This window comes from Rutidosis leptorrhynchoides, chromosome 11 (assembly GCF_046630445.1).
Source record: "Rutidosis leptorrhynchoides isolate AG116_Rl617_1_P2 chromosome 11, CSIRO_AGI_Rlap_v1, whole genome shotgun sequence".
Classification (NCBI taxonomy): Eukaryota; Viridiplantae; Streptophyta; class Magnoliopsida; order Asterales; family Asteraceae; genus Rutidosis; species Rutidosis leptorrhynchoides.
The window spans coordinates 318,233,248-318,249,851 of NC_092343.1; positions in this window are offsets into that span (position 1 = coordinate 318,233,248).

The window sequence follows — 16,604 nt, forward strand, 5'->3', positions numbered from 1 at the left end:
GTTATGGGTAAAACAAGATTGGATAATTTTTCTCATTTTAGCTACGTGAAAATTGGTAACAAATCTATTCCAACCATAACTTAATCAACTTGTATTGTATATTATGTAATCTTGAGATACCATAGACACGTATACAATGTTTCGACCTATCATGGTGACACTTCTATATATATTTTGGAACAACCATAGACACTCTATATGTGAATGTTGGAGTTAGCTATACAGGGTTGAGGTTGATTCCAAAATATATATAGTTTGAGTTGTGATCAATACTGAGATACGTATACACTGGGTCGTGGATTGATTCAAGATAATATTTATAGATTTATTTCTGTACATCTAACTGTGGACAACTAGTTGTAGGTTACTAACGAGGACAGCTGACTTAATAAACTTAAAACATCAAAATATATTAAAAGTGTTGTAAATATATTTTGAACATACTTTGATATATATGTATATATTGTTATAGGTTCGTGAATCAACCAGTGGCCAAGTCTTACTTCCCGACGAAGTAAAAATCTGTGAAAGTGAGTTATAGTCCCACTTTTAAAATCTAATATTTTTGGGATGAGAATACATGCAGGTTTTATAAATGATTTACAAAATAGACACAAGTACGTGAAACTACATTCTATGGTTGAATTATCGAAATCGAATATGCCCCTTTTTATTAAGTCTGGTAATCTAAGAATTAGGGAACAGACACCCTAATTGACGCGAATCCTAAAGATAGATCTATCGGGCCCAACAAGCCCCATCCAAAGTACCGGATGCTTTAGTACTTCGAAATTTATATCATATCCGAAGGGTGTCCCGGAATGATGGGGATATTCTTATATATGCATCTTGTTAATGTCGGTTACCAGGTGTTCACCATATGAATGATTTTTATCTCTATGTATGGGATGTGTATTGAAATATGAAATCTTGTGGTCTATTATTATGATTTGATATATATAGGTTAAACCTATAACTCACCAACATTTTTGTTGACGTTTTAAGCATGTTTATTCTCAGGTGATTATTAAGAGCTTCCGCTGTCGCATACTTAAATAAGGACGAGATTTAGAGTCCATGCTTGTATGATATTGTGTAAAAACTGAATTCAAGAAACTTATTTTGTTGTAACATATTTGTATTGTAAACCATTATGTAATGGTCGTGTGTAAACAGGATATTTTAGATTATCATTATTTGATAATCTACGTAAAGCTTTTTTTAACCTTTATTGATGAAATAAAAGTTATGGTTTGTTTTAAAATGAATGCAGTCTTTGAAAAACGTCTCATATAGAGGTCAAAACCTCGCAACGAAATCAATTAATATGGAACGTTTTTAATCAATAAGAAGGGGACATTTCATATTACACCACACGAATACAACTATTTTATTCCGACTCGCTCGTTTCTTCTTCTTCGGTTTTGGCTCATTTTGCCAAGTTTCTAAGGATATATGATTTTCCCCTAATACGAGCCATCGTTTTCCACATTGGTTTAGAAAAACCTGGTGGTTTAGAGGTTCCCGGGTTATTGTCACAACTTAAGAAATACGGGTGTTGACGATACATATAAAGTTCATCGGGTTTGGAATCAAATTTCTCTATTTTTATGCCCTTTCCCTTATTGTTCTCTTTTGCCTTATTAAATTGTGTTGGGGTAATTTCTATAACATCATCGGAATCCTTGTCGGGATCCGATTCATCGGAGAATTGGTAATCCTCCCAATACTTTGCTTCCTTGGCGGAAACACCATTGACCATAATTAACTTTGGTCGGTTGGTTAAGGATTTTCTTCTACTTAACCGTTTTATTATTTCTCCCACTGGTTCTATTTCTTCTTCCGGTTTCGATTCTTCTTCAAGTTCCGACTCTTCTTCCGGTTCCGAATCTTCTTCCGGTTCCTCTTCGGGAACTTGTGAATCAGTCCACGAATCATTCCAATTTACATTTGTCTCTTTATTATTATTAGGTGAGTCAATGGGGCTTGTTCTAGAGGTAGACATCTATCACATAATATCAAACACGTTAAGAGATTAATATATCACATAATATTCATATGTTAAAAATATATAGTTTCCAACAAAATTTGTTAAGCAATCATTTTTCAAGTAAACACGGTCGAAGTCCAGACTCACTAATGCATCCTAACAAACTCGATAAGACACACTAATGCAAAATTCTGGTTCTCTAAGACTGATAGTGCTCCAAATGAACATATATTTAGTAGCAATATCCTCCCAATATGTAAATTATTTAGTTGTAATTGTCCTATTTTAAGTTGTAATTGTTTATATTAAATAAGTGCGAAGACAAAAGGCGAAAACGACGATTTGAAGACGCAAATGACCAAAAAGCTCAAATGTACAAGATACAATCCAAGTTGTTCAAATTATTGATGAAGAACGTCTAAAAAAGATAAGAGTACAAGTTACAAAACGCAAAGTACAAGATATTAAATTGTACGCAAGGACGTTCAAAAATCCTGAACCAGGACATGAGTCAACTATAAACGCCCGACGCAACGTACTAAAAATTACAAGTCTACTATGCACAAGAATATAATATAATATATAAATAATTATATTAATTATTTATATTTTTTATTTATATATATAAAACGTCGGCAAAGAAAATCCAAAAGGGTGTGAGCTGTATCCCATTTCCCCGCGACTCGCGGAGTTCTCAGGCACAAAGTGCCGCGGCTCGCGGAGCACAGAAATTTCAGAATCCCTATAAAAGGTCACGAATTCTGCGAGTAAAAGGAAGATAATAATAATAATACTCCCTAGTATAATATAAATAAATATAATATATATATATATATATATATATATATATATATATATATATATATATATATATATATATATATATATATATATATATATATATATATATATATATATATATATAAATATAGATTAGTGTTATATTAGATTAGTTCGGGTTATGTAAAGGTTATTTTACGGGTTTTAAAGTCGGAGCTCTGTCCGTGTAACACTACGCGATAAATAATCAATGTAAGCTATGTTCTCCTTGTTAAATTAATGTCTCGTACTTAAGTTATTATTATGCTTATTTGAGCCGAAGTAATCATGATGTTAAGCTAAATATTAGAGATGGGGTAATTGGGTTTTGTACCATAATTGGGGTTTAGACAAAAGAACGACACTTGTGGAAATTAGACTATGGGCTATTAATGGGCTTTATATTAAATTAACGATACCTCGTTAATTTAATATAAAGGTTATGATTTGACGTATCTATATATAACCACATACGCTTAATCAGACACGATGGGCGGGATATTTATAAGTACGAATTATTGTTCATTTGATCGGACACGGGGATGGATTAATAGTCAATGGACTCATTAAAACAGGGGTGGATTATATTCAAGGGTAATTGGTGTAATTGTTAACAAAATATTAAAACCTTGGTTTACACACAGTCGATAACCTGGTGTATTCATTAAGCAAAGTATTAAGACCTTGTTACAGTTCGAATCCCCAGTTAGTTGGAATATTTGACTTCGGGTATAAGGTTAAATTTGCCGAGCAGTTTATAATTATGACCGATGAACTATTATGGACAAAAACCAGATATGTTTCAAATACATCCAGGACAAAGGACAATTAACCCAGGACAATAAATTAAAATCAAAACGTCAAACATCATGGTTACGGAAGTTTAAATAAGCATAATATATTTTATTTCATTTTTCCTCGTACTTTTATTTATTGTCATTTTAATTATTGTTATTTATTTTATATTGTTATTTAAATATCGTCATTTACTATACGCTTCGCTTAAAATATAAATCGACAAACCGGTCATTAAACGGTAAACCCCCTTTTATATATTATTATATATAATTATATATATTTTGTACAAATATAGTTGTTTAAAAATATAGTGTGAAATAAGCCCGCTCCCTGTGGAACGAACCGGACTTACTAAAAACTATACTACTCTACGATTAGGTACACTGCCTATAGTGTTGTAGCAAGGTTTAGGTATATCCCATTTGTAAATAAATAATTAAAACTTGTGTAATTTTTAATAGTATTTCTTGTAAAATTAATAGTATTTTGTATACACCACGCTACCACAGCAAGTTTTTGGCGCCGCTGCCGGGGACTCGGCGAAACGCTATATTTTTAATATTTATTTGTATACATATATTTATATATCATTTTTAGAAAAACAAAAAAAAAACAAAAAAACAAAAAACAAAAAAAAAAAAAAAAAAAAAAAAAAAACCTGGAACCCAGACCCATGCGATCGCATGAGCCGGGTGTTGTAAAGCCATGCGATCGCATGGCCTGATCTGACACGCCAGAAACCCTATTTCAGCATTTATTACGGGGTATTATTTATTATTATTATTATTTAGGGTTATTTATAATAATATTTAGTTTTAGTTTTAATTTAATTTGTAATTTAAGTTTTAATTAGTTTTATAATTATAAAAAAATTAATACTTTTATAAAATATATAATATAAAAATAATATTTTTATAAAATTTATATTTTTATCATTTTAATTACAATTTGTATTTTTATCGTTTATTCGTAATATTTGTATTTTTATCGTTCGTAATTAGTTTTAAGACTAGTATTTTACCGTAGCTTATTTTATATTTCTAGATTTTTAGGTTTTGCCGTAAAATCACTTAAGTGCCTTTTCTTTAGATTAAGATTTAGGTGCTTTAGAATTTTGCGACGCTGTTTATAAATTTTAGTATCTTTTAAGTTTCGACGTTTTTCTTTCTTATTTTTATTTTTCGACGTTTTTCGACGTGCTTCTTTTTCTTTCTTATTTCTCGACGATCTAGTTTTTAGGACATAGAATTTTCTATTTCTTCTCTAAAATTTCAAAAACGAAAAAATTATTTTAAGCGGTTAAATTGATAGACATCCAAATTTTCTGGTTCGTAGTAATAGTTGGATTTGTTAGTGGCTGAGTTGTGAGCTTCCGATTTAAAGGGTTCTGGCTCCCTGCTGCATCTATTGGCTATTCGAAACGTGGGCAAAATCAGAAAAGTCTATTAATTTGATAACTTATATAATTTTTATTTTTATAACTAATAGGATAATTAAGTAAATGCACCACATTGTAGCTAAAATTTGGTGATAAGCGCATTATGGAAAATCTCGAGAATATTTTGGAAACTCTTTATAACATCCGAAATCAATCTAATCAATACTCTCAAATGGGTGTTGATGACAATTCGTTCGGTCAATCTTGGATCACGAATGACGAAACAATAACTGGTTGTGAAATCTGTGGAGATTATCACTCAACATGGGAATGTTTTTATTACGTTCCTATGGAAAATTATGCACCCATGGAACCTGAATGGAATGATTATGAAGAATACAATTCAAATTGGGATTATTCCCAAGAATATTTCCAAACTCAACAACCAGAAGACGAGGAAAATTATGTGTCTGAAAATTCTTTAGATTATATGAAAATCAAACTCAAAGAACTTGATCTTCAAAATGAACAAATGAGAAAGTTTGTAAATAGGCAAGCTGAAACTCTATCAGACTACACACCTGTTGATCTGAGGAGTCATGTACAAGAAAATCTCATATCATCGAATTTTGTTGAATTCGAGAGCTCCGAAATCACCAACTATCCCGATGATACTTTTTATTCAGCTTTACCAATTTCACAACATATCGACACATTAGCCTCTACCGACGAAATCATCGATCAATCAATGAATGAAGAAGAAGTAAGGGTGACAAATTTGTACTCTTGGGAAAACGATAACGTTGAAAATTTTACCCCCGAGACCAAAGTGGTGGAACCGATAAGTACCGTTAAAGAAGAAGAATCTACTTCGATCCCGGAATTCACCATTCCACAACCTTCCAACCCAATATTCTCAATAGACGAGTCATCTACCGAAAATGAACTACGAGCTGTAATAGATAATGACACCTCAGATTTCACCCAATTGGGTAATAGAGGTGAAAACTTTGATCTTGAGAATAAAAGGAAGGAAACGTTAGAAATTGTCCACCCTATAATATGTATGTCGGTGTATATCGATCCATTTGACCAAGAACCAGAAAAGAGACATATCCATTTACTAAAAGCTACACTTAAAAAAGAATTAAGTAGTGACGATCGGGTGGGTCTAAACTTTAAACCCATTAATATATTTTATACCACCCGAGATGTGAATAACTGGCTCACTATTTTAATTCGTGGAACTTATTCTACTGACTTCACATGTCATCAGCTAAGTGTGGGGAAGTTTAACCCCACTTAACATTAAATTAGGGGTTCGGGTTAGTGCATAACTCGTTAATAAACATGCATAATAAATTAGGGTAAAAGACGCATTTTTAAAGATTAGCAAACAGTTCAGAAAAGCAACCGTTTTTGAAGAAAAATATGTGTGATAAAACAAGAAGGAATGAACGATGAGCCGCGCCATCTATCATTCGACGAGCTTTATAATTACAAACTGGGTATTTTCAATCATTTTTCTACACTAATCACCCTCATGAATTTATAATTAGAGTCTGATTTCATGCAAATGAGGGCATTGCATGATCTCAAGTGTGGGGAAGGGTTATAAATTCTCTCGGGTTTATACTTGGCTTATTTTCTAAATTTTATGAAAATTTGAAAAATTTTCAACTAAATGAATTTAAAATCATGTTTATATATATTTATGAACGGTGAAAACTAGGTGTTAATACCGAAATTATCGTTACCTCAGAAAGGACATAAATTGAGAAACACCCTAAAACGCTTGAATTCATTTAAAATGGAATAAAGGAGAATAAAAAGGCAAAGAAAGAAACTAAGTGTGGGGAGAATGTACCAAGTTATTCAATTAAAAACTATCTATCACATGTTTCTGTAAAGTTTATTGCAGGTGCTTTTGTTTTGGACTAAATTAACTGTTTTACCCGATTTACTGTAATGAAAGATGGATCTACACGATGAATCAATTCCATCATTTAAAAGAAGTAAAGTCTTCCGAAAAAGAAACGCGCTTCTTGATTTAGGTCAGGAAGTTGTCGTCCAGACCAGCTGTAGGTTGACGAAAAATCTAGAAAAGTCATCTCTAAAATCAGCATGAAATCCACGGACCTCAGCATCAAACAGGGTCGTCAAGTGGTCAGATTTATCCTAACCATGAGAAGGATTTATCTCGTACAATGGGGGGGCACCATACAAATTAGCTTGATAAGACTAATGAATCAGATCCCCAGAAAGGATAATCTCCTTAAAGATTAAAAATCAGCTTTTAAGACTGATATTACTAAATCCTTGAGATTGACCTTAAAGATTGAGAATTTAAACTCATGGAATTCAATGATATCTAAACTCGAGCTTGAACGAGAAAATATTTTGATCAAAATTACAAACCGATTTGTTTTCTGAAAACCCATTTTTAATGCGTTCATTACCATTGAACGTTTAACCCTGGGAATTCACTTGGAATTCATTAGGTCACCTGAACTAAATCGGGTGTCAACCGTAAGAACGGTGGTTGCATAGTGGTCAAAGACAGGACCTTGTGCCAGACCGAAAAATTATAAGGGTGAGCTTTACTATTGCTCCTACAAAGGATAGTAATTGAGTCCAACACGTTATAGACCATAATTAAAAGCATGTCAGGGGACATTGCCTTAACAGTTTCTTGTTCATCGCTTTCCTTTACAACCGGACGGCAGTTTACTGAAAGGTAATATACGGAGCAAGTATACTGGACGTGTTGCTTTCCTAATACAAGGTTAGTAAGTGGGTAACACAAAACCATAAGTTTTGAGCTAAAATTTTCAAATCTAAAACCCACAAAACCCACAAAAATATTTTGCAACACCGGTGAAGGGTTATTCCGGAAAACTTATCTAGGGTAAAAGCTAGATTGAATTTTCAAATATCAAATGTTTTCATAAAGATCCAATTTCCTTAAGGATCTACATTTTCATAGTCATGTGGGACTGTAAACCGCCTTTCAAATGTGCACTTTGCTTTGGAAACCGAAAGTAAATCGGCTATTTGATTGTAAGTGTTGTTGACCTAAACCCGAGGCAACTGTGGGTAACACACCCACCTTTAACCATGGTTCTATCGTTACTATCATTGTTTATACCACCATATCAAAATCACTGATGTACAAAGTGTGAAGAATAAAGAAGTGATTCGTGTGATGTATTATAATTTCAAGTTATGTATTGCTTGAGGACAAGCAACGTTCAAGTGTGGGGATATTTGATAGTGCTCCAAATGAACATATATTTAGTAGCAATATCCTTCTAATATGTAAATTATTTAGTTGTAATTGTCCTATTTTAAGTTGTAATCGTTTATATTAAATAAGTGCGAAGACAAAAGGCGAAAACGATGATTTGAAGACGCAAATGACCAAAAAGCTCAAATGTACAAGATACAATCCAAGTTGTTCAAATTATTGATGAAGAACGTCTAAAAAAGATAAGAGTACAAGTTACAAAACGGAAAGTACAAGATATTAAATTGTACGCAAGGACGTTCGAAAATCCTGAACCAGGACATGAGTCAACTATCAACGTCCGACGCAACGTACTAAAAATTACAAGTCTACTATGCACAAGAATATAATATAATATATAAATAATTATATTAATTATTTATATTTTATATTTATATATATAAAACGTCGGCAAAGAAAATCCAAAAGGGTGTGAGCTGTATCCCATTTCCCCGCGACTCGCGGAGTTCTCAGGCACAAAGTGCCGCGGCTCGCGGAGCACAGAAATTTCAGAATCCCTATAAAAGGTCACGAATTCTGCGAGTAAAAGGAAGATAATAATAATAATACTCCCTAGTATAATATAAATAAATATAATATATATATATATATATATATATATATATATATATATATATATATATATATATATATATATATATATATATATATATAATATAGATTAGTGTTATATTAGATTAGTTCGGGTTATGTAAAGGTTATTTTACGGGTTTTAAAGTCGGAGCTCTGTCCGTGTAACACTACGCGATAAATAATCAATGAAAGCTATGTTCTACTTTTTAAATTAATGTCTCGTACTTAAGTTATTATTATGCTTATTTGAGCCGAATTAATCATGATGTTAAGCTAAATATTAGAGATGGGGTAATTGGGTTTTGTACCATAATTGGGGTTTGGACAAAAGAACGACATTTGTGGAAATTAGACTATGGGCTATTAATGGGCTTTATATTAAATTAACGATACCTAGTTAATTTAATATAAAGGTTATGATTTGACGTATCTATATATAACCACATACGCTTAATCGGACATGATGGGCGGGATATTTATAAGTACGAATTATTGTTCATTTGATCGGACACGGGGATGGATTAATAGTTAATGGACTCATTAAAACAGGGGTGGATTACATTCAAGGGTAATTGGTGTAATTGTTAACAAAATATTAAAACCTTGGTTTACACACAGTCGATAACCTGGTGTATTCATTAAGCAAAGTATTAAGACCTTGTTACAGTTCGAATCCCCAGTTAGTTGGAATATTTGACTTCGGGTATAAGGTTAAATTTGCCGAGCAGTTTATAATTATGACCGATGAACTATTATGGACAAAAACCAGATATGTTTCAAATACATCCAGGACAAAGGACAATTAACCCAGGACAATAAATTAAAATCAAAACATCAAACATCATGGTTACGGAAGTTTAAATAAGCATAATATATTTTATTTCATTTTTCCTCGTACTTTTATTTATTGTCATTTTAATTATTGTTATTTATTTTATATTGTTATTTAAATATCGTCATTTACTATACGCTTCGCTTAAAATATAAATCGACAAACCGGTCATTAAACGGTAAACCCCCTTTTATATATTATTATATATAATTATATATATTTTGTACAAATATAGTTGTTAAAAATATAGTGTGAAATAAGCCCGCTCCCTGTGGAACGAACCGGACTTACTAAAAACTATACTACTCTACAATTAGGTACACTGCCTATAGTGTTGTAGCAAGGTTTATGTATATCCCATTTGTAAATAAATAATTAAAACTTGTGTAATTTTTAATAGTATTTCTTGTAAAATTAATAGTATTTTGTATACACCACGCTACCACAGCAAAGACCAACGCTTGGATACCAACTGAAATGTCCCATTCTTATTGATTAAAAACGTTAAATATTAATTAATTTCGTTGCGAGGTTTTGACCTCTATATGAGACGTTTTTCAAAGACTGCATTCATTTTAAAACAAATCATAACCTTTATTTCATCAATAAAGGTTTAAAAAGCTTTACGTAGATTATCAAATAATGATAATCTAAAATATCCTGTTTACACGCGACCATTACATAATGGTTTATAATACAAATATGTTACAACGAAATAACTTTCTTGAATGCAGTTTTTACACAATATCAAACAAGCATGGACTCCAAATCTCGTCCTTATTTAAGTATGCGACAGCGGAAGCTCTTAATAATCACCTGAGAATAAACATGCTTAAAACGTCAACAAAAATGTTGGTGAGTTATAGGTTTAACCTAAATATTATCAAATCATAATAATAGACCACAAGATTTCATATTTCAATACACATCCCATACATAGAGATAAAAATCATTCATATGGTGATCACCTGGTAACCGACATTAACAAGATGCATATATAAGAATATCCCCATCATTCCGGGACACCCTTCAGATATGATATAAATTTCGAAGTACTAAAGCATCCGGTACTTTGGATGGGGTTTGTTAGGCCCAATAGATCTATCTTTAGGATTCGCGTCAATTAGGGTGTCTGTTCCCTAATTCTTAGATTACCAGACTTTATAAAAGGGGCATATTCGATTTCGATAATTCAACCATAGAATGTAGTTTCACGTACTTGTGTCTATTTTGTAAATCATTTATAAAACCTGCATGTATTCTCATCCCAGAAATATTAGATTTTAAAAGTGGGACTATAACTCACTTTCACAGATTTTTACTTCGTCGGGAAGTAAGACTTGGCCACTGGTCGATTCATGAACCTATAACAAATATGTACAAATATATCAAAGTATGTTCAAAATATATTTACAACACTTTTAATACATTTTGATGTTTTAAGTTTATTAAGTCAGCTGTCCTCGTTAGTAACCTACAACTAGTTGTCCACAGTTAGATGTACAAAAATAAATCGATATATATATATTATCTTGAATCAATCCACGACCCAGTGTATACATATCTCAGTATTGATCACAACTCAAACTATATATATTTTGGAATCAACCTCAACCCTGTATAGCTAACTCCAACATTCACATATAGAGTGTCTATGGTTGTTCCAAAATATATATAGAAGTGTCAACATGATAGGTCGAAACATTGTATACGTGTCTATGGTATCTCAAGATTACATAATATACAATACAAGTTGATTAAGTTATGGTTGGAATAGATTTGTTACCAATTTTCACGTAGCTAAAATGAGTAGTTTTTACCAATTTTGTTTTGCTCGCCATTTCTTCGTTTCTATTCCGTTTTGAGTGATTTAAGCGGCCACGGTTTCGTATTGAACTTGAATTTATGAAACTAAACATAAATGGTATAGGTTTATAGTCGTAAATACAAGTTACAAGTCATTTTTGAAAGAGGTAGTCATTTCCGTCGAAAGAACGACATCTTGATGACTGTTTTGAAAAACATACTTTCACTTTGAGTTTAACCATGATTTTTGGATATGGTTTCATGTTCATAAAAAAAATCATTTTCCCAGAAGTATAGCTTTTAAATCAAAGTTTTTCATAGTTTTTAATTATCCAAACCAAAACAGCCCCCGGTTGTAACTACGACGGCGTAAATCCGGTTTTATGATGTTTATCGTGTTTCCGGGTTTTAAATCATTAAGTTAGTATATCATATAGATATAGATCATGTGTATGGTTGATTTTAAAAGTGTAGTTAGAAGGATTAACTTTATTTGCGAACAAGTTTAGAATTAACTAAACTATGTTCTAGTGATTACTAGTTTACCACTTCGAATATGATAGCTTTTTATGTATGAATCGAATGATGTTATGAACATCATTACTACCTTAAGTTCCTTGGATAAACCTACTGGAAAAGAGAAAAATGGATCTAGCTTCAACGGATCCTTGGATGGCTCGAAGTTCTTGAAGCAGAATCATGACACGAAAACAAGTTCAAGTAAGATCATCACTTGAAATAAGATTGTTATAGTTATAGAAATTGAACCAAAGTTTGAATATGATTATTACCTTGTATTAGAATGATAATCTAATGTAATAAACAAAGATTTCTTAAGGTTGGATGATCACCTTACAAGATTGGAAGTGAGCTAGCAAACTTGAAAGTATTCTTGATTTTATGTAATTAGAACTTGTAGAATTTATGAAGAACACTTAGAACTTGAAGTTAGAACTTGAGAGAGATCAATTAGAGGAAGAAAATTGAAGAATGAAAGTGTTTGTAGGTGTATTTGGTCGTTGGTGTATGGATTCGATATAAAGGATATGTAATTTTGTTTTCACGTAAATAAGTCATGAATGATTACTCATATTTTTGTAATTTTATGAGATATTTCATGCTAGTTGCCAAATGATGGTTCCCACATGTGTTAGGTGACTCACATGGGCTACTAAGAGCTGATCATTGGAGTGTATATACCAATAGTACATACATCTAAAAGCTGTATATTGTATGAGTACGAATACGGGTGCATACGAGTAGAATTGTTGATGAAACTGAACGAGGATGTAATTGTAAGCCTTTTTGTTAAGTAGAAGTATTTTGATAAGTGTCTTGAAGTCTTTCAAAAGTGTATGAATACATATTAAAACACTACATGTATATACATTTTAACTGAGTCGTTAAGTTATCGTTAGTCGTTACATGTAAGTGTTTGTTTTGAAACCTTTAGGTTAACGATCTTGTTAAATGTTGTTAACCCAATGTTTATAATATCCAATGAGATTTTAAATTATTATATTATCATGATATTATGATGTACGAATATCTCTTAATATGATATATATACATTAAATGTCGTTACAACGATAATCGTTACATATATGTCTCGTTTCAAAATCATTAAGTTAGTAGTCTTGTTTTTACAAATGAAGTTCATTGTTAATATACTTAATGATATGTTTACTTATCATAATATCATGTTAACTATATATATAACCATATATATGTCATCACATAGTTTTTACAAGTTTTAACGTTCGTGAATCACCGGTCAACTTGGGTGGTCAATTGTCTATATGAAACCTATTTCAATTAATCAAGTCTTAACAAGTTTGATTGCTTAACACGTTGGAAATATTTAGTCATGTAAATATCAATCTCAGTTAATATATATAAACATGGAAAAGTTTGGGTCACTACAGTTTGAGCAAACGGAAGCCGTTTTTAGCATAAGTGGTTGTCGAGACCAAGATAAGGTCAAATACTCCACTAACACTTTCGCCGGTGTCGCCCTCACATGGTGGAACACCTATGTACAATCGGTGGGTACCGATGAAGCTCACACCCTCTCTTGGGCCGACTTAAGGGAAAAGATGATCGTCGAATATTTCTCTCGTGAAGAAACCCGAAGGCTCGTGACCCAAAGGCTCTAACAAGAGCTAAGAACTTTGAAGGCGGTTGGAAACGATCTCAAGGCTTATAATCAACGATTTTCCGAACTAGCCTTGATGTGCCCAAACCTTGTGAACCCCAAAGCTTTAAGGGTTGAACTTTACATGGATGGTCTCCCAAAGAGCATCAAACACAGGGTAATGTCATCCAAACCCACTAATCATCAAGAAGCTTTGAACATGGCTCGCAAGTTGATAGAAATGGTGGACGAAATTATAGTGCCGGCACCTAAAGCCGAGGATAAGTCGGGTAACAACAAAAGAAAATGGGAAGCCCCCAATCAAGCAACAACAACTTTGCCAAGAAGCCTTACACCTCCGATGGCAAGAAAGGTTATGCCGGAAACCTACCTCTTTGCAACAAATGCAACAAGCACCACTTTGGTGAATGTGGCAAGCTAATTTGCCATCGGTGCCAAGGAGTTGGTCATAAGGCCAACGAATGTAAAAGTGTCGCCCCCATCGCTCGAAAGGGGCCCAATGCACCAAAAACAGGCACTTGTTACGAATGTGGCCAAACAGGCCATTATAGAAATGCATGCCCGAAGAAGAAAGATAACCCCAATACGTGCGGCCGAGCTTTCAACATCACACCGAGGAAGCCCGAGATGACAATGAATTAGTCACGGGTACTTTTCTTCTCAACAACACTTATGTTACTTGTTTATTCGATTCGGGTGCCGATAAATGCTTTGTATCCAAGACTTTGATTCATTCTTTTAGCACTCCACCACTCCCACTAGATACCACTTATACCATTGAAGTGGCCAACGGGAAACTATTGAGTGCCGACACATATTACCGGGGGTGTACGTTAAATATTTTAGGTAATGAGTTTGAAATTGACTTGATACCCATGGAACTAGGAAGCTTCGATGTAATAATCGGTATGAATAGGTTAGCAAAAATGAAATCTCACATCCTTTGTGATCTTAATGCAATCTGAATTTCTATCGAGAATGGTGAACCCGAACTACACGCGACATCATGAATCCGAACTACACGAGATTCACTAGTGAAGCCGAACAACACGCGAATCACTACCCAGATCACCTCAACAACATCACGGGGTTGACCTACTCGTCAACATGAATTCATATCACCCGAAATTCACTACCCCAAGGGTGGTAACCCAAAACACACAAACGTGCCTCAAGGACCCAAAACTCATAGAGTCCATCATCTCATACACATGTAAAGTGAACTCGAACGCCCAAGGATCACTCTACCCCACCCGCACCCATCTTATGCATACATACACAAATAATATATTTACACTCACTTTAACGCCTTGATGAATGGAAAGTCAAATCCGCAACACGTCAATGGAAAGTACCTACTCCATTTATCACATAACAAACAACACAATTAGGGTGGATTACAAACCAACCCAAATTGACACTTAGTGCAAATTTTGGCCCAATTGCACTTCTAAGTACACACCGTGCCCCAAACTAACCAATAATCACTAACACTAGTGAAAGTGGTTCTAATACACCAAATAAACCAAATCATAAGTGTTAAACACTTGTCTTTCTCAAAATCACCTACAAACCATAATTTTGACCCGTTTCAAAATTAGTCAAATCAACACTTCTAACTAGTTTCCAACTTCCATAATCACCTAAACTAGTGATTAAACACCAATTACAAACCCCAATCTAGGTTAAATCATTAACCAACCCGAATTTCACCAACGAGGGTCAACCATACCCGGCACTAATCTAAATCACCCATTCATGAGCTAGTGGGGTTCACTCAAGGTCATTCAAGACAAAGGCCCTAGTATCAAAACGTAGCAGTGAACGAGGAGAACAATATTAACTCTTGCTCCAAAGATCGACACTCGAGTCTTCCCTTTCGATTTACCACTTTGATCTTAGGAAGAAATGTGAGTTTGAGAGAAAGAGAGAAAAGAAATGGAAAAGAAAATGATAAAATGAAATATGTGGATGTGGTGTGGTGTTATGAGCTGGTCACCACGTAAAAAGACCATTATACCCTTCCACTAAACCCAAAATGACCAAAATCTGGATGCTGACTGGCCGCTAGGCGCGCGCGCCTATACACGGCTACGGCGCGGCTTCATGTGGAAATTCATTAAAGTCGTCTGTACAAAATCAAGCCTCTGAATGCTGTAGGTGGCGCGGTGCGCCTGTTTTCTCACGCGACGCGGCTAACAGGCCAAATCGAAGGCAACCTTTTTCTCCAGGGACTGCAGTTGTTAGGTTCTGATTCTGGTGTAAATTCTGAAAATGCATAAGTGTTAGGTTCACTTTTAGTGGCACTTCTTGATGCACACTTTTACTGACACTTTCTGATGTACTAAAATTCAGGGTGTTACAACTCTCCCCCACTTAAACTGGATCGCGTCCTCATGATCTAAACCTCATCGCGAACAAGGAAAGTACGCCTTCCCCACCTTTTCGAGTTCTTACTCTACTCTACACCCCTTGATGCCCCCGTTACATGCGATCGGTTACACTTTCTCGCCACGCAACGTTCCAATCACACCACCATTCTCCATGATTCCTTGGCGCACTCTAATTTACAACGTAGAGTATCCTCGCCAACCGTCATCTAATTTGAGTCATTCACACCACGCACACGGTGATGGAATTTACCGGAAGCTTTATGGTAACTCCAACCGACATGCAACCTTGCACGACTCACAACTCGTCCACCATTACCCTGTGAACACCGTTTCGATCGTCCATTAAGGATGATCTTGCCACTTCTCGCACGTACAAGTCCTTAATACTCTAAAGGACTCATTCTCAAAAGCGCTTTACTCTAACATATCTCTACACGAGACAGTCAAAATCAACACTCTACGTCCCGAGTTCGCTCACTGAAAGGGACGACTTTCAGCAAACCGCCCAAACACGCCTACCAAACTGAGGCAACCCCGTACCCTCTGGGTACAT